Genomic DNA, 27,944 nt, shown 5'->3' with positions numbered 1-27,944 from the left:
CTGTCCCCATTAGGATCTTAGTGCCCTACCCTCAATGCTAGTCATCTAATGCTTGGGTATACTAATCGGTTGATGTGAATGTTTGTGTTAACCATAGTGAGCTTTTGATTGACGCCGGTGACTGCATAGCTAGCAGGGGAGCGCTCATGACTCTTGTCCCTAAGTGCGAAGTTGTTGACGACGTGAGTCCCTGATACCTACTGCATGTGTTCGTTGCCCTGATTTCCTCGTTGATTATCTTATTAGTGTAACCCCTAATAGGATGGTTTATATGTGTTGGTAATACTGTAGGTCTTGAATGCTGCGGTTCACATGCTAGCAAGTGCGTCGAATCATCATTATTGGTTCCTGCCTATAACCATCATGGTAAGTCTATGTCATCACGCTATGTATGAAGGGGCAGTAAAATGCTTAGTCTGGAATATGGTTGGCTCTATTTGCGACGTATACATGCTGATTACCTTTAAACCAACGCGAGATTTCTGGCGGAAATTGGCGAGTTAAGAAATTATTCTAAGAGATGCGTTGCAAGTATGGTTCTCAACCAACCAAAATTCTGCTTATCAATTTAAAAGGATTGTCACAAAATTAGAATTAAAATACTGGGAGTATGAGTCCCAGGTCGTCTCCCAACGAGTTGCAGAAAGATGTGCTATTTTATTAATCAGATGTTTTCCAAAAGGATTGAGTTTAATAGACAGGAAATTAAATTGGAGAATTTATGTAACTTAAATAAAAACCTTGACCGGGAGTAGATTAGTTGGAAGCCCTATCCTTGATGGAGTTCTCTCAAGATCAATTGATAATTGAAGGTTGTCTGCTCAGTTATCCTTTACCGGATAAAGGAAAGTCAAGCAAGTTGGAAGTCAGTTTCTATTCACAAGTTCTAATCCTCTCCCTTGGGAAGGATTAGTGTCAGTGATTAGATGGCGACCCAACGCGAATCCCAATTATAATTTTACTCTTGAGCATCCAACTCAAGGTCTTCTTGTCAATCAACTCCCTATCAAGTTATGGAACTACTCGCTCATTATGTTTGTAAAATCCATGAAATAAGAAAAGGAAATATTGAAAGACATGATAAATAATAATCAAAAGGATCAATTAAAAATAAAAATAGTTCTTGTATCAATAAATTCTAAAAATAATCCAATAATAATTCTGAGTAAATAAAGGACATGGAAGAGTTAGTGACAAGTAAGGAAACAAACTAGAATGACGAAGTCTTGATGGAAGTGATAACTCTTCTCAATATCCCAGTCCAAAAAGCAATAAAATCAAAATCCTAAGAACTATGAATGTGTAGAGAGAAAACCTAGAGGAGGAGTGAAATCAGATCTGAAACTACAAATTATGCGAAATGAATGTTGTTATTTGTCTCTGCATGTTCCCTGGCTCTAATATGCTTTTCTGGGCCGAAAACTGGGTCAAAACAGGGCCCAAAATCACCCCCAGCAAATTCTGTAGATTCTGCAGATCGCGCACGTCACGCGATCGCGTCATCCACACGTTCGCGTCATCCAGCGTCCTGCCTTGCCACGCGTGCGCGTCGTCCATGCCTTCGCGTCACTTGTGCAGTTTCCAATCCGCGCGGTCGCATGAGCTATGCGTCCGCGTTACTGCAATTTCCTCTATTTCGCACGGTCGCGTGAACCTTGCGTCCGCGTCATTTCTCGCTGGTCATCTCCTCCATTTCTTGTGTTCCTTCCATTTTAGCAAACCTCCTTTCCAATCTCCGAGTCATTCATGCCCTATAAAGCCTGAAACACTTAACACACAGATCACGACATCGAATGGAATAAAGGAGAATTAAAATATATAATAAAAAGTCTCTAGGAAGCAAGTTTTCAACCATGAAGTAATTTTGGGAAGGAATTGTAAATGCATGCTAATCATATGAATAAGTGGGTAAAGATTTGATAAAACCACACAATTAAGCACAATATAAACCATAAAATAATGGTTTATCAACCTCCACACACTTAGATATTAGCATGTCCTCATGCTTAGTTGAAGGAGATAAAATAAATGAGTAGGAACATGTAAAACTCATGCAATGCAATGCAACCTATATATGTGAATGCAACTAATGATTCTTGTCCACTTGGTCTAAAGTAAATAAGCTCTTCAAGACAATCATAGATCAAATTCCGCTAATTCAATTCTTATACAGTAAGAACAGATAAAAATGCAAGAAGGTAGCTCATGAAAACAGGGAACATAGAATTTAAGCATTGAACCCTCACTGATGATGTATGTATGCTCTAATCTCTCTAGTGTTTAGGGTAATCACTCTATCCTCCTCTAATCATGCTCTCTAATTTTTGTCCTTCTCCTAACCAATCAACAATATTTAATACACCAATGCAAACATCATGAGGTCTTTTCAAGGTTGTAATGGGGCCAAGGTATGGGTAAGGGTACATATATATGGCTAAGTAAGCTTATAAATTGAATCTTTAATTAACCCAAGCTTTCACCTAACACACATATATATTCTTTATAGCTTAAATTTCACCACCTAGCTACCCAAAATTTTGTTTTCACATTCCTTACTCATGTATCAACTTTTATTTTAATTTTATCATACATGAATTGATCTTTGAATTCTTAACTTAATATATGGGATAATTTTGTCCCCTTATTTAATTATTGAATATTTTTGGATTTTTTTTATTTTTTATTTATTTATTTATTTATTTTTTGAATCATAAATATAAACGTAGTTTATCAATGCACATAGATTTTTAATTTTTATAGTTTAACATGAGTAGGCACCCAAATTGCCATTATATTATCATGACACATTCTCTTATTATATTTTGTTCCCACAATTTTTCCGTACTCAATTAACACACAATTCTATCTTAAGCTAACCAAAGATGCAATTAGGATATATAATTGTTTATCCGCTTAAGGCTAGTAATGTGGTAAAATAAAGAACAAATGAGATTTAAAGGCTCAAAGTGGCTAACAAAGGTAACTTAAGGGGTAGGCTTAATTTGGATAAGTGAGCTAAACAAATAATGGCCTCAATCATATGCAAGCATATAAATATATTAAACATTGGACATATAGGATGAAACAAAATATAGATTACAATTATAGAGAAGTAAACACACAAGAACAAAACAATTATGGTTAAATAATGTAACCATGTATAAAGGCTCAAATCTCACAGGTTGTGTGTTCTTTAGCTCAAAAACCATGTTCCAAATACAACTTCAAGCAAATTTAACATAAAAGTTTTGATTAAAATTAGTGAAATTTTGTTCTAAAAATAGGGTCTTAGAAGAAACTTATTGTCTTTTCAATCAAGTAGAACATGCATGCAACTAACCTATTACTATGCAATTTATCCTATTTTATAAAATAAAAACTAACTAAATAACCTATTTTATTGGTGTTAGGGAAGAGAAATTACCTCCGGAAGTAAGGTACTGACCGACCTCCCCACACTTAAGGCTTTGCACCGTCCTCGGTGCAATCTGTCAGGAACAAAGGTGGGCTGGTAGCAGTATCTCCACAGTCGGGACCATCATGGCTCCCTGCGCTAGTAAAGAAAGTGGAGTCCGGGGTGTCTGAGTCTCTGTATTTTCCCTTAAGTAGCTCCTTGAGGTATGTGAATCGGCGCTTGTTACAGCGCTCTCTTAGCTTTGCTTTGTGTTCCTGCCGATCCAACCTTTCAAGTATCTGATGGAGCAGTTGGTTTGTTGTAGGTGCTTGTGGTGTTGAAGGAGGAATCTCTTCAGCCGGTTCAGTGGGTTGGCTTGTAGTTACGGCTGGAGATCTGATATATTTCTCATTAGGGACATACTGATCATCCCGTGGAAGCATGGCTTTGGTGTCCCCAGCTCTGTAGGAGACTTCGGCTGCTGAGACAAGATCTGAGACCAAGGCGGGAAAAGGTAAGTTGCTCGCAATTTGTACGTGTCCCATGGCATTCCGGATATGTCTTGGTAGGTTTAGAGGCTGGTATGTAAGGATGCACCACAGTAGAACGGCCATGTCTGCAGTGAAGGAGGACTCGTGAGTGCTCGGAAAGACATAATGGGACATGATCTGTGCCCATACGTGAGCCTCCAAGATTAGTGCGGAAGCCGATATTCCCTTAGGACGGGAACGATGGTATCCATAAATCCATTGACGAGCGAGATTTTTGCCAGTAAAAAATGTCATAAAAACAGTCGCCTTGTAGATATAGTCTCTAAACCAACAAAAATCCCTTTTGTGCAAACGTTTTGGTTGTCACAAGTAACAAACCCCTTTTAAATTTGATAACCGAGTATTTAAACTCGGGTCGTCTTCTCAAGGAACTGCAGGGAAGTATGTTCTTATTATTGATTATGGAGATTGTAAATTTAGGGGTTCAAGAATGAGGAACGAGTAAATTGATGACAAGTAAATTAAATGGTAATTAGAATAAATAAATAACTGTAAAGCAAACTTTTAGCAAGGTACAAGAAATTAGAGGTCCTATCCTAGCTATCCTTATCAATGATGATGATGGTTGAATCTTAATTCCACTTTGTTAACCTTAACTAAGATAAAGGAAGGTCAAGGGATTAATTGGTTTGATCTTCGAATCCTATTTATTTCCTAAGAAAAGATTGGGATTATGGAAGTTCAATTCAATTAACAAAGATAACAATTATCAATCATGTTTGAGTTTGATAACTCCTGAGTTACTGATTTCTTAACCAAGGCCAAAAGGAGAAAAGTAAATATACTTGGAATAAGGACGTCTTCAGAGTAAAAGCAACAATAGCATAAACAAAAGAAATCAATATTAAACTGAAATACCTCAACTAACATTAATAAAAGAGTAATCTGTAACATGAAAGAATTCATAAAGTGGCTTGTAGAAGTAAATAAAAGGAATATTGAACCTGATCAAAAGAGATAACCTTGAAAGTGAATAAGAATCCTAATTCTAAATCCTAATCCTAAAGAGAGAGAGAATCTCTCTCTTAACTAAATCTAAATCATGAAAACTAAACTAAAGTGGAATCTCTCTCTGAATGGTTGCATTCCTTCACTTCATAACCTCTAGTCTATGCCTTCTGGACTTGGATTTGGGCCAAAAAGGGTTTCAAAATTCGCAATGAGCATTTTCTGCAATTTCTGATATGTGGCCTCTGTCACGCGTCCGCGTGGGTCATGCGGTCGCGTCATTCGGAGCTTTTCCTTACCACGCGGTCGTGTCAGCCATGCGACCGCGTCGCTGTTGATTCGCGCTTGGCACGCGATCGCGTCGTCCATGCGATCGCGTGGATGCCAGTTTCTTCAGAACTCCATTTTGCACTTTCCTTCTATTTTTGTATGTTTCCTTTCCATCCTTTGAGTCATTCCTGCCTTAGAAGATCTGAAACTACTCAACACACTAATCACGGCATCGAATGGAATTAAAAGTGATTAAAATAATTAATTTAAAAGCATAGAAAACATACTTTTCACATACATCATATAATGAGGAAGGGAAAGTAAAGCCATGCAATTAACATGAATAAGTGGGTGAAGTATTGAATAAATCACTCAAACTAAGCACAAAATATATCATAAAATATGGGTTTATCATCCATCTGCTGCCAGGTAGTGCGATAACTCTGAGAATAGCATCCCAGTCAAATTGGTACATCTGGCGCTTGAGTGCGGCTTCTTGAAATGCGTCCAGTCCTTCTGGAGTAGGAGGAAGAACTAAAGCTCGTTGGGTGGCCTCTTCTGTAATGAGGACTTGCTTCTGTCGGACATAAACAGACTGCAGGGTTGGCAGGTAGAAATTGGAGTAGAACTCTACTACCCAAGAAAGATTAACCTGCCGTGGTTGTCTCTGTAGGAAACCCCATTGTCTTCGTGCAATTTGTGGCTTAACAAATTCAGTAATACGGGTCGAGAGGATAAGAAGGTATTCGTTGTTGTAACTCCTTTCTGCTAGGATGGGGAACATTTGCTCACAGAAGCGATTAGGAAATCACGCAGTGTCCTTTGCTGGGAAGGCTTTTTCCTTTTTATCAACCTTTATAATCCTCTTAATTCTTTTTGTTGAGGGCTTAACTGTAGTCGAAGATGGCTCTGCCACTAATGCTCTCTTTGTTCCTCTTCTTGCTGGAGGTTTGGGAGTAGCTTTCTCCTTGCCTTTCTTGGTGGCCATCCTAAAAGGGAGAAAAGAGAAAGTATGTCAAAATGTCAAGGGATAGAGTAAGGAAGAGAATGGGAAAGGTGGTAATTAATGCACATTAAAAGGTAAATGATGTTAACACATGGTCATGACTACATGTGAAAAATCATAAATGAAAATATAAGAAGTGCATATGATGACAATTAAATGCAAGGTGTTTATTGGCATGCAGGCAAATGCATGAGTAGCATAGATCAAGCATTCAATGTCCATGGTAGATTACCAAGCCTTTCAAACTAATAACCTATTTGTAATAACAATTATATTTAAGTAATAAAATATAAAAAGGGTTTTGTGAAAAGCAAGCATTTAGAGTAATAGGATAAAAGAAATCCAAAAATAGTACACAATGCCATACGAGCGTTTTCACAAACACGTAGCATGCATGGTAAATAAGCTAATGAAAATAATAAATTGAACATGCAAGCAACCCTTTTAAAAAGTGATATATAATTGTCAAACAGTTCCTGAATAATTCACAAGCAAATCATAGGAAAGAATAGTGACCCAAAAAATTTCCAACACCAATTAAAAGAAAAATAAAGAAAAAGAAAACATGAATAATGAAAGTAAAAAGAAAAGAAAAAGATAACATAAAAACAAGAATAGAAAAGTAAGGAGGGGAGAAGAAAAGAAAAAACCTTGATAATGGTGGTGAGAGAGAGAAAAAGTAGAGAGTGAGAAAGAAGGAAGAAGGAAGAAATAAGGAGGGAAAAGAAAAAGTAGGATTTGGGAAAGAGAAAGATAAGATATTTTGGCAGATTAGGTTAAGCTGTGCGGCGCAAGTGACGCGGTCGCGTGGGGTACGCGTTCGCGCGGATGGCGCTTAGATGAGTTGACGCGGTCGCGTTGGTCACGTAGACGCGTGACTCGTTTTGTGCTACTGGCGCGAGGGCAGCCTCGCGCTCGCACAACTCTCTGTTCAAGACTCATTATTGCCAAATTCCAGGGTGACGCGGTCGCGTGCTTGACGCGATCGCATGGGTGACCAATATTGGGATATGATGCGGACGCGTGGGGCACGCGTTCGCGTGGGGCACGCGTTCGCGTGGTAGGGACTGTGCATCCAGCGCCAGTTCAGCACCACTCTAGCACAACTTTCTGCCATGCACCCTTTTTTACGTCGATTTTCAGGTCACGCGTCCGCGTGGGTGACGTAGACGCGTCAGTGATGCGGTCGTGTGGATCAATTTGTGCCAAAGGCATGCCTCCAGCCACGCTCCCGCGTGACTTTCTGTTCGATTTGTTTTTCTTTCTAACTCACCTGCGACGCGGACGCGTCGACAACGCTGTCGCGTCGCGAACCCCTTTTTTTTTTAATAAAAATATGCAAATGCAGATGCAAGCTAAATGTGCTAATAAAGAGAAGAGTTATTGAAAAAGAAATCTAAGAATAAAGAAGGGAACGATCATACCATGGTGGGTTGTCTCCCACCCAGCACTTTGCTTTAACATCCTTAAGTTGGACGCTCCACTAGCTCAGTCTTCTGCTGTGGGTGGATCCTCCAAGAGGAAGATCTCGAGCTCCTTGGGTTTCGTCGCCTTCTCACCATGATATAGCTTTAAGCGATGCCCATTGACTTTGATGAATTCAGAGCTTGAAGGATGACTCAGATGGAAGACTCTGTATGGCTCAGCTTTCTCTACTCTATATGGACCTTCCCATCTTGATCTTAACTTGCCCGGCATGAGTCTCAGTCTAAAGTTGTAAAGGAGGACAAAGTCCCCAGGTTGGAACTCTCTCCTCTTGATGTGCTTATCATGCACAGCCTTCATCTTTTCCTTGTACAGCCTTGAGTTTTCATAAGCTTCTAGGCGAAGGCTTTCTAATTCTTGCAGTTGCAACTTCCTTTCAGCTCTGGCTTTCTCAAATCCCATATTGCACTCCTTTACTGCCCAAAAGGCTTTGTGCTCGACCTCTACTGGGAGGTGACAGGCTTTTCCATAAACTAAGCGGAAGGGACTCATCCCAATGGGTGTCTTGTATGCTGTTCTATATGCCCAGAGTGCATTGGTGCACGAAATGTGAATCACACTTTTCACAACTCGTACCATAACCAGCAAGTGCACTGGGTCGTCCAAGTAATACCTTATGTGAGTAAGGGTCGAATCCCACGGAGATTGTTGGCTTGAAGCAATCTATGGTTATCTTGTAATTCTTAGTCAGGATATCAATTATAATTATCAGTTTGGATTGCGAAAAATAAAAGAGCATGAATTAAATACTTGTTATGCAGTAATGGAGAATAGGTTGGAGTTTTGGAGATGCTTTGTCTTCTGAATCTCTGCTTTTCTCCTGTCTTCTTCTTCACGTACGCAAGGTTCCTCCTATGGAAAGCTGTGTGTTGGTGGATCACCGTTGTCAATGGCTACCATCCGTCCTCTCAGTGAAAATGGTCAAGGTGCGCTGTCACCGCACGGCTAATCATCTGTCGGTTCTCACTCATGCTGGAATAGGATCCATTGATCCTTTTGCGTCTGTCACTACGCCCAACCCTTGTGAGTTTGAAGCTCGTCACAGTCATTCAATCCCTAAATCCTACTCGGAATACCACAGACAAGGTTTAAACTTTCCAGATTCTCATGAATGCTGCCAATGGATTCTAGCTTATACCACGAAGATTCTAATTAAGGAATCCAAGAGATACTCATTCAATCGAAGGTAGAATGGAGGTGGTTGTCAGGCACACGTTCATAGGTTGAGAATGGTGATGAGTGTCACGGATCATCACATCCATCATATTGAAGTGCGAATGAACATCTTAGATAGAAACAAGAGTGTATGAATAGAAAACAGAAATAATTGCATTAATTCATCGAAACACAGCAGAACTCCTCACCCCCAACAAGGGAGTTTAAAGACTCATGACGTTAAAGAGTACAAAGTTCAGATCTAAAAATGTCATGAGGTGCAAAATAAATCTCTAAAAGTTGTTTAAATACTAAACTAGTAACCTAGGTTTACAGAAAATGAGTAAACTAAGATAGATAGTGCAGAGATCCACTTCTGGGGCCCACTTGGTGAGTGCTGGGACTGAGACTTGAGCTTTACACATGCCTAGGCTGTTTCTAGAGTTAAACGCTAGGTTGTAACCTGTTTCTGGCGTTTAACTCCAACTTGTAACCTGTTTCTGGTGTTTAACGCCAGAATGCAACATGGAACTGGCATTGAACGCCAGTTTATGTCATCTATCCTTGAGCAAAGTATAAACTATTATATATTTCTGGAAAGCCCTGGATGTCTACTTTCCAACGCAATTGAGAGCGCGCCAATTGGAATTATGTAGCTCCAAAAAATCCATTCCGAGTGCAGGAAGGTCAGAATCCAACAGCATCAGCAGTCCTTTTTCAGCCTGAATCAGATTTTTGCTCAGCTCCCTCAATTTTAGCCAGAAAATACCTAAAATTACAGAAAAACACACAAACTCATAGTAAAGTCCAGAAATATGATTTTTATTTAAAAACTAATAAAAATATAATAAAAAGTGACTAAAACATATTAAAAACTACCTATAAACAATGCCAAAAAGTGTATAAATTATCCGCTCATCATGCATCTTATAGCCTGGTGCTCCAGTCTCTTCTATGAGGTTTGACTATCTTCTGCAATATATTCTTTATCTCTCTGTTAGACACCTCAGCTTGCCCATTAGTCTGGGGATGATAGGCTGTTGCCACTTTATGAACTATCCCATGCTTCTTCAGTAATCCTGTTACTTTCCTGTTACAGAAATGGGTGCCTTGATGGCTCATGATTGCTCGTGGTGATCCAAAGCGACAAATAATGTGGTTTCTAACAAAGGAAACAACGATGTTAGCATCATCAGTGAGGGTAGGAATTGCTTCTACCCATTTAGAAACGTAATCTACAGCTAACAATATATAAAAATGACCATTAAAATTTGGGAATGGACCCATGAAGTCAATGCCCCAAACATAAAAATTTCACAAAAAAGCATAGTCTGTTGAGGCATCTCATCCCTCTTGGATATATTACCAAACCTTTGGCATGGGAAACAAGATTTACAAAATTCAGCAGCGTCTCTAAAAAGAGTAGGCCACCAGAATCCACAGTCTAAAATTTTCCTAGCTGTTCTTTGAGGGCCAAAATGTCCTCCACTCTCAGATGAGTGGCAGGCCTCTAAAATGGACTAGAATTCTGATTGAGGCACACACCATCTAATTACTTGGTCAGCGCCACATCTCCATAAATATGGGTCATCCCATATATAATATTTGGACTCACTTTTCAACTTGTCTCTTTGATGCTTAGTAAAGTCTGGAGGAAAAGTGCGGCTAACTAGATAATTAGCTACAGGTGCATACCAAGGGACTACCTCAGATACTGCTTGCAGGTTATCAAATGGGAAATTATCAGCTATAGGAGTGGAGTCATCTTTAATGTGCTCAAGGCGACTTAAGTGGTCCGCCACTAAATTCTGGTTACCACTCCTATCCTTAATTTCTAAATCAAATTCTTGTAGAAGCAATATCCAACGTATAATCCTTGGTTTGGACTCCTTTTTAGCTAATAAATACTTTAGAGATGCGTGGTCTGAGTACACTACTACTTTAGTACCAAGTAAATAGGCTCAAAATTTATCCAGAGCAAAAACAATAGCAAGAAGCTCTTTCTCAGTAGTAGTGCAATTAGACTGAGCTGTGTCTAAAGTTTTAGACGCATAAGCAAATACAAAAGGGTCCTTACCGTCATGCTGAGCCAGCATTGCTCCTACTGCATGGTTGGAAGCATCGCACATGATTTTAAATGGCTGGCTCCAGTCTGGTCCTCTCACAATTGGAGCTTGAGTCAGGACGGTCTTCAGCTTATCAAACGCTTGTTTGCAATCCTCACTGAACTCGAACTCAATATCCTTCTGCAGTAGTCTGGACAAGGGTAGTGCTACCTTACTAAAGTCCTTAATGAACCTTCGGTAAAAACCTGCATGGCCAAGGAACGAACGGACTTCCCTCACAGAGGAGGGGTAAGGTAAACTAGAAATAACATCCACCTTTGCTGGATCCACAGAAATGCCAGTATTAGACATAACATGTCCTAGTACAATCCCTTGTTTTACCATAAAGTGACATTTTTTAAAATTCAATACAAGGTTTGTATTGACACATCTCTCTAATACTCTAGATAAAATATCTAAGCAAAGGCTAAAGGAATCACCATAAACGCTAAAATTATCCATAAAAACCTCCATACAGTCCTTAATAAGGTCAGAGAAAAGACTCATCATGCACCTTTGGAAAGTAGCTGGTGCATTGCACAAGCCAAAGGGCATTCTTTTATAAGCATAAGTTCCAAAAGGACATGTAAAAGTAGTCTTTTCCTGATCTTCAGGAGCTATATGAATCTGGAAATAGCCTGTGTAACCATCTAAAAAGCAATAATGTGATTTACCTGACAGGCGATCCAGCATTTGATCAATAAATGGAAGGGGGTAGTGATCCTTACGAGTGGCTTGGTTGAGGCGCCTGTAATCAATGCAGACTCTCCAGGCGTTCTGTACTCTGGTTGCTATGAGCTCTCCATGCTCATTCTTCACTGTAGTGACTCCAGACTTCTTGGGTACCACTTGTACTGGGCTTACCCATTCACTGTCTGAGATGGGGTAGATGATATCCGCCTCAAGTAGTCTGGTCACTTCCTTTTTGACAACCTCCAAGATAGTGGGATTCAGTCTTCTCTGGGGTTGACGAACAGGCCTAGCTCCCTCTTCTAAAAATATTCTGTGCTCACAAACTTGAGGGTTGATGCCTTCTAAATCTGCCAAGATCCATCCAATTGCTCTTTTGTGTTTCCTCAGCACACTGAGTAGCTGTTCTTCTTGTTGGGAAGTGAGTTCCCTTGCAATAATAACTGGAAACTTCTGCTTGTCCAAGGTAAGCATACTTGAGGTGTGGAGGGAGGGGCTTTAATTCTAATTTCTGCTCATGGGCAGGCTCTGGATTATCTGGGGCTGGTGATAGTGGCAAAGGACCTTCATTGTCCTCTGAAAGTGTCCCCACACTTGGACCTTGTCCTGTGTACTTCTCTTCTAACTCCTCCTGGTGAACTTCAGCCACGGTTTCGTCTATGATGTCACACTGGGAGATAGAAAGGTCATCCAGAGGGTGCTCCATAGCTCCATTTAAACTGAATTTCACTATTCTGCCATCTATTTCAAAGGAATAAGTTCCGGAAAATGCGTCCAGCTTAAACTTTGAAGTCTTCAGGAATGGTCTTCCAAGCAGGATTGATGATGGCTTTCCTGAGTCATTAGGGGGCATTTCCAGGATATAGAAGTCAATGGAAAATGTGAGCCCCTTGATGCTCATTAATACATCTTCAGCAATTCCAACCACTGTAATTATGCTTTTATCTGCTAACACAAAACGAGCTGCCGACCTTTTTAAGGGAGGGAGCCTCAAAGTATCATATATAGACAAAGGCATTATACTAATACATGCTCCTAAATCACACATGCAGTCAGAAAATATCACACCACCAATAGTACAATTAACCATACATGGGCCTGGATCACTACATTTTTCATGTATACCTCACATTAAAGCAGATATAGAACTACCTAAAGGAATAGTTTCTAATTCATTAATTTTGTCTTTATGTATACATAAATCTTTTAGAAACTTTGCGTATTTAGGTACCTGCTGAATAACATCAAAAAGGGGAACAGTTACCTCAACCTTTTTGAATATTTCTACCATTTTGGGATCAAGTTCCATCTGCTTTCTGGGCTTCCTTGCAATTTGTGGAAATGGAATAGGGAGGGCATTTTCTGCAGGGTCTGCCTCCTTTGGTGTTTCCTTCTGTGGTTGAGCGTCTACTTCTTCACCCATGTCTTGTATCTCCTCTTCCTCTTCAGCATCCTCTACTTCTACCACATCTTCAGCTGAGGCGTGTTCTGATGGAATTGGCTCCTCCTGATTCCTCTCTTTCAGTGTGGTTCCGGACCTTAGGGTGATGGCATTGATGCCACCCTTTGGATTAGGCAATGGTTGAGAGGGGATTTCGCTGGAGCTCAAAGGCTGGTTGTTGGAATTATTCAGTGATCCAATCTGTGATACGAAAGCTTGTAAGGTAGAGTTTAGACCATTTAGAGTAGAAGTAAGGTTGTTTTCCATGGCCTGCTGTCTCCGATCAATAGATTGTAGTAACTCATCATTAGAAGATGAAGAGGGATAAGTGATCTGAGAGGTCTGCTGTTGGTTGTGCTGTGGTTTTTGAAATTGCCTCAGGTGAGGTGCTATGTAAGGCTGGTTCTGCTGCCTGTTGTTGTTATTATTCCACCTCTGATTTCTCTGATTGTCTCTGCCTCCTCTGTTATTATTGTCCTTCCAATTCTGGTTAGAATTATCTCTCCAACCCTGGTTAGAATTATCCTACCATCCATGGTTGTAACTGCCACATTGATTGTATCCTTGATTGGGGTGATCATAAAAGTTATGAGTTGCTGCTACAGTGTTGTCTTCCTACTGGAGCTGCGGACATTCATCAGTATAATGGCTATAATCAGCACAGATCCCACACACTCTCTGTGGAACCAACTGTTGGCTTTGCTGTGGTGGAGAAGGTTGAGCTTGTTGTTGACTCAACTTCATCTGCTTCAGTAAGTTGGTCATTTCACAGATACTCTGAGTTAGAGTAGCAGTCTCTCTGTTAGAGGATACTTCTGCAACAGCTTTTGACCGGCTTTGTTTTTGCCTGTGATTCCTAGTAGATTCAGCTAAGTCGCTGATCAATTGCCATGCCTCATCAGTGGTCTTGTACTTTTTCATAGACCTATTGCTAGTACTTTCCAATGTGGTCTTATCTTGGGGCCTCATGCCCTGTGTGACATAGCCGAGCAACACTATCTTGTCAATCATATGGTGGGGGCATGCTTCCAGAAGGTTGTTGAAGCGCTCCCAGTATTCATAAAATGTCTCGGATTCGTCCTGAACAATCATGGAAATGTCTTTCCTCAGTTTGTCAGTAACTTCAGCTGGAAAGAATTTTTTCAAAAATTCTCTTCTAAGCGTATCCCAGTCAGAAATAGTTGCTGCGGGTTGAGTGTAGTACCACTCTCTCGCCTTTCCCTCAAGAGAGAATGGGAAAGCTTTTAACAAAATAGAAGTTTCATCTGCACCATCGCGCCTGAAAGTAGAACAGGCTGCTTGGAAATCCCTCAGGTGCTTAATAGGCTCTTGAGTAGGTAAGCCATGAAACTTAGGCATCAAGTTGAGCAGTGCAGTCTTTATTTCAAAATCTGTGGCCACTACTGGGTGATGCGCTTGAAACGGTTGCATTGTGAAATCAGGGGCTCCAGCCTCCTAGATAGTAACTCTCCTAGGTTCTGCCATGTCACCTGCACGTGAATCAACCGAATCAGTAGAACGGGGGCTTGCTTCTTCCTCAAGTGACGTTTCAGATCCGCCCTCAGAGAGGACTAACTGGTATGCGAAATTGTTACTCAGGTTGTAAAATTTGTTGCTCGTTCTCTCCCTGGCAATGGCGCCAATAACTGGTGCACAATACCATGGTCCAAACATAACTTCACAACTTCGCACAACTAACCAGCAAGTGCACTGGGTCGTCCAAGTAATAAACCTTACGTGAGTAAGGGTCGATCCCACGGAGATTATTGGTATGAAGCAAGCTATGGTCACCTTGTAAATCTCAGTCAGGCAGATATCAAATGGTTATGGAGTTTTCGAATAATAATAATAAATGAATAGAAAATAAAGATAGAAATACTTATGTAATTCATTGGTGAGAATTTCAGATAAGCGTATAGAGATGCCTTCGTTCTTCTGAACTTCTGCTTTCCCGCTGTCTTCATCCAATCAGTCTTACTCCTTTCCATGGCAAACTTTATGTAAGGACATCACCACCGTCAATGGCTACATCTCATCCTCTCTGTGAAAATGGTCCAATGCGCTGTCACTGCATGACTAATCATCTGGAGGCATCACTGTTGTCAATGGCTACATCCCATCCTCTCTGTGAAAATGGTCCAATGCGCTGTCACTGCATGGCTAATCATCTGGAGGTTCTCGATCATACTGGAATAGGATTTACTATCCTTTTGCGTCTGTCACTACACCCAGCACTCGTGAGTTTGAAGTTCATCACAGTCATTCAATCCCTGAATCCTACTCGGAATACCACAGACAAGGTTTAGACTTTCCGGATTCTCATGAATGCCGCCATCAATCTAGCTTATACCACGAAGATTCTGATTAAGAGATCCAAGAGATAATCATCCAATCTAAGGTGGAACGGAAGTGGTTGTCAGGCACGCATTCGTATGGGAATGATGATGATTGTCACGTTCATCACATTCATATTAAATTGTGAATGAATATCTTAGAAGCGGAATAAGTTGAGTTGAATAGAGAAACAGTAGTACTTTGCATTAATTCGTGAGGAACAGCAAAGCTCCACACCTTAATCTATGGAGTGTAGAAACTCTACCGTTGAAAATACATAAGTAAAAGGTTCAGGCATGGCCGAGAGGCCAGCCCCAAAGCGTGATCACAGGATCAAAAATACAATCCAGGATGTCTAATACAATAGTAAAAAGTCCTATTTATACTAAACTAGCTACTAGGGTTTATAGAAGTAAGTAATTGATGCATAAATCCACTTCCGGGGCCCACTTGGTGTGTGCTTGGGCTGAGCTTTAGCTTTCCACGTGCAGAGGCTTCTTTTGGAGTTGAACGCCAAGTTGTAACGCTTTTTTGGCGTTCAACTCTGGTTCGTGACGTGTTTCTGGCGTTTAACTCCAGACTGCAGCGTAGAACTGGCGTTCAACGCCCTTTTGTGTTGTCTAAACGCGGCCAAAGTATGGACTATTATATATTTCTGGAAAGCCCTGGATGTCTACTTTCCAACGCAATTGGAAGTGCACAATTTTGAGTTCTGTAGCTCCAGAAAATCTACTTTGAGTGCAGGGAGGTCAGAATCCAACAGCATCAACAGTCCTTCTTCAACCTCTGAATCTGATTTTTGCTCAAGTCCTTCAATTTCAGCCAGAAAATACTTGAAATCACAGAAAAACACACAAACTCATAGTAAAGTCCAAAAATGTGAATTTAACATAAAAACTAATGAAAACATCCCTAAAAGTAACTAGATCCTACTAAAAACAATGCCAAAAAGCATATAAATTATCCGCTCATCACTAACCGACGCCGAGCTTGCCTTATACGTGAAATAGTTCTTTCAATCTCAGGATCAAATACTGGCAAGCTTGGATCAGGAAGTGAATGCGTCATTGAACGAAAGAAACATGCAGCTCATAGTAGCAAAATAAAATAAAATGCAAATAAATAAATTCCAATCAATAACTTAGCACTCTATTGCAACTCCCCGGCAACGGCGCCAAAAATTGACGTGGCGGAAATTGGCGAGTTAAGAAATTATTATAAGAAATGCGTTGCAAGTATGGTTCTCAACCAACCAAAATTTCGCTTATCAATTTAAAAGGATTGTCACAAAATTATAATTAAAATACTGGGAGTATGAGTCCCAGGTCGTCTCCCAACGAGTTGCAGAAAGATGTGCTATTTTATTAATCAGATGTTTTCCAAATGGATTGAGTTTAATAGACAGGAAATTAAATTGAAGAATTTATGTAACTTAAATAAAAACCTTGACCGGGAGTAGATTAGTTGGAAGCCCTATCCTTGATGGAGTTCTCTCAAGATCAATTGATAATTGAAGGTTGTCTGCTCAGTTATCCTTTACCGGATAAAGAAAAGTCAAGCAAGTTGGAAGTCAGTTTCTATTCACAAGTTCTAATCCTCTCCCTTGGGAAGGATTAGTGTCAGTGATTAGATGGCGACCCAATGTGAATCCCAATTATAATTTTACTCTTGAGCATCCAACTCAAGGTCTTCCTGTCAATCAACTCCCAATCAAGTTATGGAACTACTCGCTCATTATGTTTGTAAAATCCATGAAATAAGAAAAGGAAATATTGAAAGACATGATAAATAATAATCAAAAGGATCAATTAAAAATAAAAATAGTTCTTGTATCAATAAATTCTAAAAATAATCCAATAATAATTTTGAGTAAATAAAGGACATGGAAGAGTAAGTGACAAGTAAGGAAACAAACTAGAATGACGAAGTCTTGATGGAAGTGATAACTCTTCTCAATATCCTAGTCCAAAAAGCAATAAAATCAAAATCCTAAGAACTATGAATGTGTAGAGAGAAAACCTAGAGGAGGAGTAAAATCAGATCTAAAACTAAAAATTATGCAGAATGAATGTTGTTATTTGTCTCTGCATGTTCCCTGGCTCTAATATGCTTTTCTGGGCCAAAAACTGGGTCAAAACAGGGCCCAAAATCGCCCCCAGTGAATTCTGCAGATTCTGCAGATCGCGCACGTCACGCGATCGCGTCATCCACGCGTTTGCGTCATCCAGCGTCCTGCCTTGCCACGCATGCGCATCGTTCACGCCTTTGCGTCACTTGTGCAGTTTTCAATCAGCGCGGTCACGTGAGCCATGCGTCCGCATTACTGCAATTTCCTCTATTTCGCGCGGTCGCATGAACCATGTGTCCGCGTCACTTCTTGCTGGTCATCTCCTCCATTTCTTGTGTTCCTTCTATTTTAGCAAACCTCCTTTCCAATCTCCGATTCATTCATGCCCTATAAAGCCTAAAACACTTAACACACAGATCACGACATCGAATGGAATAAAAGAGAATTAAAATATATAATAAAAAGTCTCTAGGAAGCAAGTTTTCAACCATGAAGTAATTTTGGGAAGGAATTGTAAATACATGCTAATCATATGAATAAGTGGGTAAAGATTTGATAAAATCACACAATTAAGCACAATATAAACCATAAAATAATGGTTTATCACTTAGTTAGACAAACAGAGAAGAGCGTTGAGAGTTCAAAAAGCATTAAACAATAAATTCAAAATATCAGAAGGCAGGCAAGTAAATAAGCTGGAGAAACAATATGGAGAAAACAGTTAAGGCTTCAGAGTTATCTATTTTCTGGATTGACTTTTCTTATTAATTTATTTTAATCATGTAAGATTTAATTCATGGCAAACTATATGTGACTAGACCCTAATTCCTTAGACCTTTCTAGTCTCCTCTAAAATTCATCAACAACCAATTCCTTGGTCAATTAATTCCAATTAGGGGGTGAAGTTTAATTTTAGTTATATGCCATAGAAATCCTAATTACCCAATTATAAGAGGATTATATGTCACGTATCCCGTTAAATTCAGATAAACTAGAAATTTAGGAGAATATATTTTCAAGCTGTTGTTCAAGTAAAGAGCTTTTCCAAGTTATACAAGAACTCTATTAGAAAGAGGGTCATACTTCCGTTCTACCCAAATTCATAAAATAAAGAACGAAAACAATTCTTGAAATATAAATCAAGACATGAATTAAAATAGAAAAATAATAGTATCAATCCATACAATAGACAGAGCGCCTAACCTTAACAATGGAGGTTTAGTTGCTCACGGTTCAGAGAGAAAAATAAGGATTCTGATAAAATGTATTTTGGCTGAGGTGGAATGAAAAGTTAACTAATTGGGAAAATATAGGAAAGATGCTCACGCATCACAACACCAAACTTGAATTATTGCTTGTCCTCAAGCAACCAAAATAACATAGGCTTAGAATGTGACTTTTCATGAGAATGAGAGTTCGATTAAGCTCATGTCTTTTCTTATAGTGGGGTTTACAACTGCAATCTTGAATAGTTTTGGCATCTCACTCTCCTTTGATTCAGAAGGATGTCAGGGTCATTCGGAATTAGAATTCGGATAATATTATGAATTCTCTGATCTTTTTTTAACTCAATTTAACCCTTGAGCACAGCAATTAGAATCTAGCCGTGACTTTAAATATTTTGTCTCAAGTTTTATTTGACACAGAAACACCACAAGCACTTAACTGGGGAACTCTTTTGAGGTTCTGATTTTTCTTTTAGCTACTCCCAGACAGTGGTGCTCAAAGCCTTTGGCATACTCTGTTAATTGCAATTGATCTCGACTCTAAATATTTTGTCTCAAGGATTATTCGACACAAGAACACCACAAGCATATGACTAGGAAAATAACTCTTTGAGCTTTTAATCATGTCTGACCTCCCTAGTCATTGATGCTCAGAGCCTTGGACCTTGCTTTTATATCCTCATTTTTTTTTGCTGTTTCTTTTGCTTCAAGGATTAAATTTTTGTTTATTTCAGAGAAGTCATAATAATTCTCTAAATCCCTGTTCCTTGTACATCAACATTCTTTGATTCAAATTTAAATATGCACTGTTCACGTCATGCATTCAGAGTCACAGAAAATACCACTACATTTAAGTGAATAAGACTGCTCTTCAATATAAACTCAATTTCTCATGCAATATATCACCTCTTTTTTTTTTCTTTTTCTTTTTAGATTCAAGTTCAATGAGCGGTACATGAGACAAATAACAGAATAGAACTAACTCTAAGAACTAAAAGTACTAAAGACCATGCAGGCAATCAAAGCAACACAAAAAAGAAAACAACAAAATAAGAACAGAAGAGAAATAGAATGAAAGGAACTCAACCACCTCAGTTATTCTAGTGGCCATCTCATTCCTCCATGAAGAACATTCATCTCCCTTTGGTGCTATTAAAATAAACAGAAAAGCAATAAGCGAAGCGACAACATCAAACTTAAAGGTTTGCTTGTCCTTAAGCAAAGAAGAACTGAAAACAAAGAAAAACAATCATTATGATGAAAGAAGAATAAAAGTATAAAAGAACAAGAGAGGATTAGGATTTGGGAGGGAGAGAGAATGAAAATTTAAAACTGGACGGTGATAGTGATGCGTAAGTGTTTGGCACGCGTACGCGAGCCCTTGTTATGTGCAAATCGCGCGAAGGCGGCCGCGCGCACGCACAACTCTCTGTTCGCGTGGCCTAGGAACCAAATTTTCATATGACGCGTGCGCGTCATGCACGCGCACGCGTGGATGGCCATTTGGGGAAAGGACGCGCACGCGTCAGGGACGCATACGCGTGATCAAGTTTGTGCCTCTAGCACAATTCCAGCCCCAAGTAATCATAACTCTCTGCCCAAACACTCATTGATGCCGATTTTTAGGGTCACGCGTTCGCGTCAGTGACGTGCACGCGTAGGTGGCAAAAAAGTGCAAACGACGCGCACGCGTGAGGTACACATACGCGTGATGCGGCTTGTGCGCCCAGCACAGTTCCAGCCCCGCTCCTGCTCAACTCCCTGTCCAATTTTATTTTTCATGCACACACATATGACGTGTACGCGTCGTGTGCTCTTTTTTTTTTGTCGCCTGAAGTGTTCGGTTCCTGTTATAAAATAGCTGCATGATCAGAAAAATAGTAAAAACTCAATAAAAAATCAACTAAGTAAGAAAACTACTACTACGAAAAATAACTAAGGATACAAAATTATCAGGTTGCCTCCCGACAAGCGCTTTTTTAACGTCACTAGCTTGACGGTCAACTCCTCTAAGGAGGAGGATCATAGGGGCTCAGCTCTTCACCCCTTACTTTGAACTTCTTTCCTGTGTCTCCGTAAATTAGCTCAATATTCTCCAGAGAGAGGATTCTGTTCACTGTGTTAGTCCATACTGGATTCCTAGTCAACACCACCTTCATTCCTGGGGAGAAACCTTCAGTGGGGATCTTTTTGTTTCTCCACCGCCTGGGTACTTTCTTCTTTTTGGGGACCTCCTCCTTGGTAGATGATGCATTCCGAACACCAAACTTAGGTTTGATATCAGGAGGAATTTTATTGATTGTCACCAAAGGAGGGTTGAGCTGCAATTTTTGCTGTGCATCATCAGGGGGATTTTGAAGGTTTGGATCAATAAGCTCAGTCTACGTGCACCTCTCGTCTTCACCTACTGAATGTATATCTTTGAAGACATGAAAGACTAGTTGCTCATTATGCACTCTAAGCACTAATTCACCTTCTTCCACATCAATCAGAGCTCTTCCAGTGATTAGGAATGGTCTTCCTAGAATTATAGAGGCATTCTCATCCTCTTCTATGTCAAGAATCACAAAATCTGCTGGGAGGATGAACTTACCCACTTTGACCAAGATATTCTTCACTAATCCGTATGCAGGCTTCATAGATTTGTCTGCCATCTGTAATGCTATCTTTATGGGTTGTGCCTCTTGGATTTGCAACTTCTTCATCACAGACAAGGGCACTAGATTGATGCTTGCTCCCAGATCGCATAATGCTTTCTCAAAGGTTGTGCTCCCAATGGTGCATGGAATTTGGAAGCTCCCTGGATCTGGCATCTTCCTTGGTAAGTTATTCTGAATGATGGCATTGCATTCTTTAGTCAGGACCACTGTCTCATCTCCCTTTAAAGGGTTCTTCTTTGACAATAACTCCTTCATGAACTTGACATAGATAGGCATTTGCTCCAAAATCTCAGCAAAAGGAATATTGATTTGCAACTTTCTGAAGACTTCCAAGAACTTTGAAAACTGCTTGTCTTTGGTCTCCTTTTGAAGTCTCCGAGGATATGGCATTTTAGACTTGTACTTAGGAGCCTTTGGCAATGTAGGATAAGTATCAAGAGAGTCTGGAAATGGGTTGTCTGCACGCTTTGGAGGGGCGTGCTCTACTTTTTCCTTCTTCTCCTCTGGACCTTCTTTTACCACTAACTCTCCATTGACCTTGGTCTCAGAGCCAGCTACTTTACCACTTCTCAATTGAATAACCTTGCAATCTTCTTTTTCAACTAGCTTCTCATTAACTTGTGCTTTAATACTTGCCACTTGTCCACTTATCAAGGTGATAGCTTTACATTCCTTTCTTGGATTTGGAATTGTGTTACCAGGAAGGCTATTAGTGGTCCTCTGATCAATTTCATTAACTCTTGTGGCTATTTAACCCATCTGAATCTCCAAATTCTTGATTGATGCTCTGGTTTCCTGCACAAAACTCCTCATCATTTCCCAATTAGAATCTTCTTGGGATTTAGAATTTTCCTGTGGAGGTGGTTGTTGTTGATGAGATTGAAATTGGCGGTTATTGTGATTGTTCTGTTGGAAGCCGCCCTGAGAATTATTGTGTTTCTGAGGTTGGTCCCTCCATCCAAAATTTGGGTGATTTCTCCACCCCTGATTGTAGGTCTGAGAATAGGGATCATTATTGGGATATCTAGGAGCACTCCCTATGTAATTGACCTGTTCAGAAGAGGATTGAGCATAATCATAATTATCATTTTGCACAAAGTTACCTGTCATGTCATAAGAGACCTCTTGAGATGAATTTTGGGTGTTGATAGGTGAGACTTGCATGCCACCCATCTACTAAGAAAGTAAATTTATCTGCTGAGACATAAGCTTGTTCTGAGCAAGAATAGCATTAACAACTTCCATTTCCAACACACCTCTCTTCTGAGAAGTCTCTGAGTTTACAGAATTCCTGTTAGATGAGTATAAATATTGATTGTTTTCAACCAATTCAATGAGCTCAATAGTCTCCTCCGGTGTCTTCTTCTTATGCAATGAACCACCTGCAGAATTATCTAAGCACATCTTGGACATTTCACCCAAGCCTTCATAAAAGATATCTAGTTGGGTCCATTTGGAGAACAAGTCCGGAGGGCATTGCCTAGTCAGTAGCTTGTATCTCTCCCAAGCTTCATAAAGAATTTTACCATCCTTCTGCCTGAAGGTCTAAACCTCCACCCTAAGCTTAGTCAGCTTCTTTGGTGGAAAAAATTTAGTAAGAAACTCAGTAACAACCTTGTCCCAAGTATCCAAACTCTCCTTGGGTTGGGAATCTAGCCATAGCTTTGCTCCATCCCTCATAGCAAACGGGAAGAGCATGAGTTTGTACACTTCTAGGTTCACTCCATTTGTCTTCACAGTATCACAAATATGTAGAAAATTCGAAATAAATTGATTTGGGTCTTCGTGGGGAAGACCATGATACTGGCAGTTTTGTTGCACCATGGTGACCAGTTTTGGCTTCAACTCAAAGTTGTTCGCAGCTATAGGAAGTACCACAATGCTTTTTCCATAAAGATCTGCAGTAGGAGCAGAATAAGAGCCAAGCACTCTCCTTTGTTGCTCATTCCCATTTGGATTTGCCACATTGGCATTAACAGCATTATTAGGATCCATAGTGGATTCTGCGGCCTTGTAAAGTCTTGCTTATTGCAAACACCGCGTGAAAGTTCTTTCAGGTTCAGGATCAAAGTCTAAGAGAGATGTTCTTTGTCTCTGTTCCTGCGTATAAACAAACAAAAAAAAGAAAATATGGGAATCTCTACGTCAGAGTGCAGAGAACTCCCAGTGAGGTAACCTGTGTAAACTAATAAAATAAAAATACTAAATAAAATAATTAAAAAAATTTTGAAAATTATAGGTAGAATTAAGACAGAAAAATTCGAAATTAACAAGAAAAATAAACAGGAAAAACTAAAATAAAAAATAAATAGGGGACACCAAACTTAATTTTAGAAACTAAAGAAAAATATTAGTGCGACATTTTTTATATAATTTTTTTTTGGAAATTAAAGACAGAAATAAAATAAAACTAATAAAATATAGAAAAATAAAAAAGAAAATTTAATAATGAACAGAAACAAAACGAAAATATAAGAAAATAAAAATAAAAAGGAAAATAAAAATAAAAAAAGAAACGACGTAAAATTTTGAAAAGAAAAAAAATAAAAGGAAGTGAAATCAAACAGTGGGACAAGGGAAACCAAAACGAAAAGCAAGAGAAAAAAACAAAGAAAGAAAGAAAAAAATGAAAATAGAAATTAATAATATTAAAACAAAGAGAAGACTAGAAAGGTCTAAGGAATTAGGGTCTAGTCACATATAGTTTGCCATGAATCAAATCTTGCATGATTAAAATAAATTAATAAGAAAAGTCAATCCAGAAAATAGATAACTCTGAAGCCTTAACTGCCTTCTCCATATTTTATTCCCAACTTATTTATTCGCCTGTCTTTAGTTTAATGCTTTTTGCACTCTCAACACTCTTTTCTGTTTGTCTAACTAAGCCAATTAATCAACCATTGTTGCTTAGTCCATCAATCCTCGTGGGATCGACCCTCACTCACCTGAGGTATTACTTGGTACGACCCGGTGCACTTGCCGGTTAGTTTGTGGTTATAAATTCTACACCAAATTTTTGGCGCCGTTGCCGGGGATTGATTGTTATTGACAACTTCTCGTTGTTTGATTGCTTAGATTAGATAAATTTGCTTTTAATTAGTTTTATTTTAGTATTATTAATTCTTATTTTTCATTTATTTTTTTCTCTTTTCGTTTTGTTTTCATCTTAATTTTTTTCTTCCTTTCCGTTCAGCATCCCTCTCCCCTGTTTCGTTTTCTGTTTTTGTTTCTTTTATTAGTTAGTTTTAAATAAAAAAATTTAAAAAAATATATATATTTTTTTAAAATAAATAAATAGCACTAATAATTTTTTTTAATTTCTGAAATTAAGTTTGGTGTTACCTAGTTAAATTCATTTTAATTTTCTTGCTTATTTTTCCTGTTAATTTTCGAATTTTTTTTAGTTATCATTTTCAAAATTTTTCTGTTTTATTTATTTAGTATTTCTATTTTATTATTTTACACAGGTTACTTCACTGGGAATTCTCTACACTCTAACGTAGAGATTCCCATCTTTTCTTGTTTTCTGTTTGTTTATGCGCAGGAACAGAGACAAGGAACATCTCTCAGACTTTGATCCTGAACCTGAAAGAACTTTCAGGAGACGTTTGCAACAAGCAAGACTTTGCAAGGCTGCAGAATCCACTATAGATCCTAATAATGCTGTTAATGCCAATGTGGCAAATCCGAATGGAAATGAGCCACAAAGAAGAGTCCTTAGCTCTTACTCTGCTCCTACTGCAGATCTTTATGGAAAAAGCATTTTGGTGCCTCCTATAACTGTGAACAACTTTGAATTGAAGCCACAATTGGTCACCCTGGTGCAACAAAACTGCCAGTATCATGGTCTTTCCCACGAAGACCTAAATCAATTTATTTCTAATTTTCTGCAGATTTGTGATACTGTGAAGACAAATGCAGTGAAACCAGAGGTGTACAAACTCATGCTCTTCCCGTTTGCTCTGAGGGATGGAGCAAAGCTATTGCTAGATTCCCAACCCAAGGAGAGTTTGGATACTTGGGAAAAGGTTGTTACTGAGTTTCTTACTAAATTTTTCCCACCAAAGAAGCTGACTAAGCTTAGGGTGGAGGTTCAGACCTTCAGGCAGAAGGATGGTAAAATTCTTTATGAAGCTTGGGAGAGATACAAGCTACTGACTAGGCAATGCCCTCCGGACTTGTTCTCCAAATGGACCCAACTAGATATCTTTTATGAAGGCTTGGGTGAAATGTCCAAGATGTGCTTAGATAATTCTGCAGGTGGTTCATTGCATAAGAAGAAGACACCGGAGGAGACTATTGAGCTCATTGAATTGGTTGAAAACAATCAATATTTATACTCATCTAACAGGAATTCTGTAAACTCAGAGACTTCTCAGAAGAGAGGTGTGTTGGAAATGGAAGTTGTTAATGCTATTCTTGCTCAGAACAAGCTTATGTCTCAGCAGATAAATTTACTTTCTTAGCAGATGGGTGGCATGCAAGATGGTGCACGAAATTGTGATCCTTAACAACGGCGCCAAAAACTCGGTGCTCGGAACGTAATTCACACACTTTGTCACAACTCCGCACAACTCACCAGCAAGTGCACTGGGTCGTCCAAGTAATAAACCTTACGTGAGTAAGGGTCGATCCCACGGAGATTGTTGGTATGAAGCAGGCTATGGTCATCTTGTAAATCTCAGTCAGGCGGATTCAAATGGTTATGGTTATTTGATAATTAAAATATAATTAAAAAATAGAATAAGATAGAGATACTTATGCAATTCATTGGTGAGAATTTCAGATAAGCGTATGGAGATGCTTTGTTCCTTCTGAACCTCTGCTTTCCTACTGCCTTCATTCAATCCTTCATACTCCTTTCCATGGCAAGCTGTATGCTGGGCATCACCGTTGCCAAAGGCTACTTCCCGTCCTCTCAGTAAAAATGGTCCAAATACGCTGTCCCCGCACGGCTAATCATCTGTCAGTTCTCGATCATGTTGGAATAGGATCCATTGATCCTTTTGCGTCTGTCACACGCCCAATAATCGCGAGTTTGAAGCTCGTCACAGTCATCCCATCCCAGATCCTACTCGGAATACCACAGACAAGGTTTAGACTTTCCGGATCTCAAGAATGCTGCCAATAATTATAGTTTATACCACGAAGACTCCGATCTTTCGGAATGGAGGCTAAGAGATAAACGCTCAATCCAAGGTAGAACGGAAGTGGTTGTCAGGCACGCGTTCATAGGTTGAGAATAGTGATGAGTGTCACGGATCATCATATTCATCATATTGAAGTGCAAGCGAATATCTTAGAATAGGAATAAGCTTGAATTTGAATAAGAAAACAATAGTACTTTGCCTTAATTCATGAGGAGCAGCATAGCTCTACACCTTAATCTATGGGGTGTAGAAACTCCACCGTTGAAAAATACATAAGTGATGAAGGTCCAGACATGGCCGAACGACCAGCCCCCTAAACATGATCTCTCCACCTAAAACTATGCAAAGGATGATCTGAAGATATAAATACAATAGTAAAAAGTCCTATTTATACTAAACTAGTTACTAGGGTTTACAGAGATAAGTAAATGATGCAGAAATCCACTTCCGGGCCCACTTGGTGTGTGCTTGGGCTGAGCATTGAGCTTTCATGTGTAGAGACTCTTTTTGGAGTTAAACACCAGTTTGTAGCCTGTTTCTGGTGTTTAACTCTGGCTTGCAATCTGTTTCTAGCGTTTAACTCCAGAATAGGGCAGGGAGTTGGCGTTTGAACGCCAGTTTGCGTTATCAAAACTCGTGCAAAGTATGGACTATTATATATTTCTGGAAAGCCTTGGATGTCTACTTTCCAACGCAATTGAGAGCGTGCAAATTGAAATCCACTTCAAGTGCAGGGAGGTTAGAATCCAACAGCATCTGCAGTCCTTCTTCAACCTCTGAATCAGATTTTTGCTCAAGTCCCTCAATTTCAGCGAGAAAATACCTGAAATCACAGAAAAACACACAAACTCATAGTAAAGTCCATAAATGTGATTTTTATTTAAAAACTAATAAAAATATACTAAAAACTAACTAAATCATACTAAGAACATACTAAAAACAATGTCAAAAAGCGTATAAATTATCCGCTCATCACAACACCAAACTTAAATTGTTGCTTGTCCCTAAGCAACTGAAAATCAATTAGGATAAAAAGAAGAGAATATACTATAAATTCCAAACCATCAATGAAACTTAGCTTCAATCAGATGAGCGGGACTAGTAGCTTTTTGCCTCTGAATAGTTTTGGCATCTCACTTCATCCTTTGAAGTTCAGAATGATTGACATCTATAGGAACTTAGAATTTAGATAGTGTTATTGATTCTCCTAGTTCAGTATGTTGATTCTTGAACATAGCTACTTTATGAGTCTTGGCCATGGCCCTAAGCACTCTGTTTTCCAGTATTACCACCGGATACATACATGCCACAGACACATAACTGGGTGAACCTTTTCAGATTGTGACTCAGCTTTGCTAGAGTCCCCAATTAGAGGTGTCCATGGTTCTTTTGCTTTGGATCTCGACTTTAACCACTCATTCTCAAGCTTTTCACTTGACACCTTCACGCCACAAGCACATG

General features: G+C 39.3%; 1 pseudogene; it reads right to left on the bottom strand.

Moving 5' to 3' along the window:
• Positions 1-61: 61 nt before the first annotated feature.
• On the bottom strand, positions 62-23,328 carry LOC148568307 (uncharacterized; annotated as a pseudogene).
• Between the last annotated feature and the right edge of the window lie 4,616 nt (positions 23,329-27,944).

Source organism: Arachis ipaensis, chromosome B4 (assembly GCF_059453495.1).
Source record: "Arachis ipaensis isolate K30076 ecotype BB chromosome B4, ASM5945349v1, whole genome shotgun sequence".
Lineage (NCBI taxonomy): Eukaryota > Viridiplantae > Streptophyta > Magnoliopsida > Fabales > Fabaceae > Arachis > Arachis ipaensis.
This window is presented reverse-complemented; position numbering and strand designations above follow the sequence as displayed.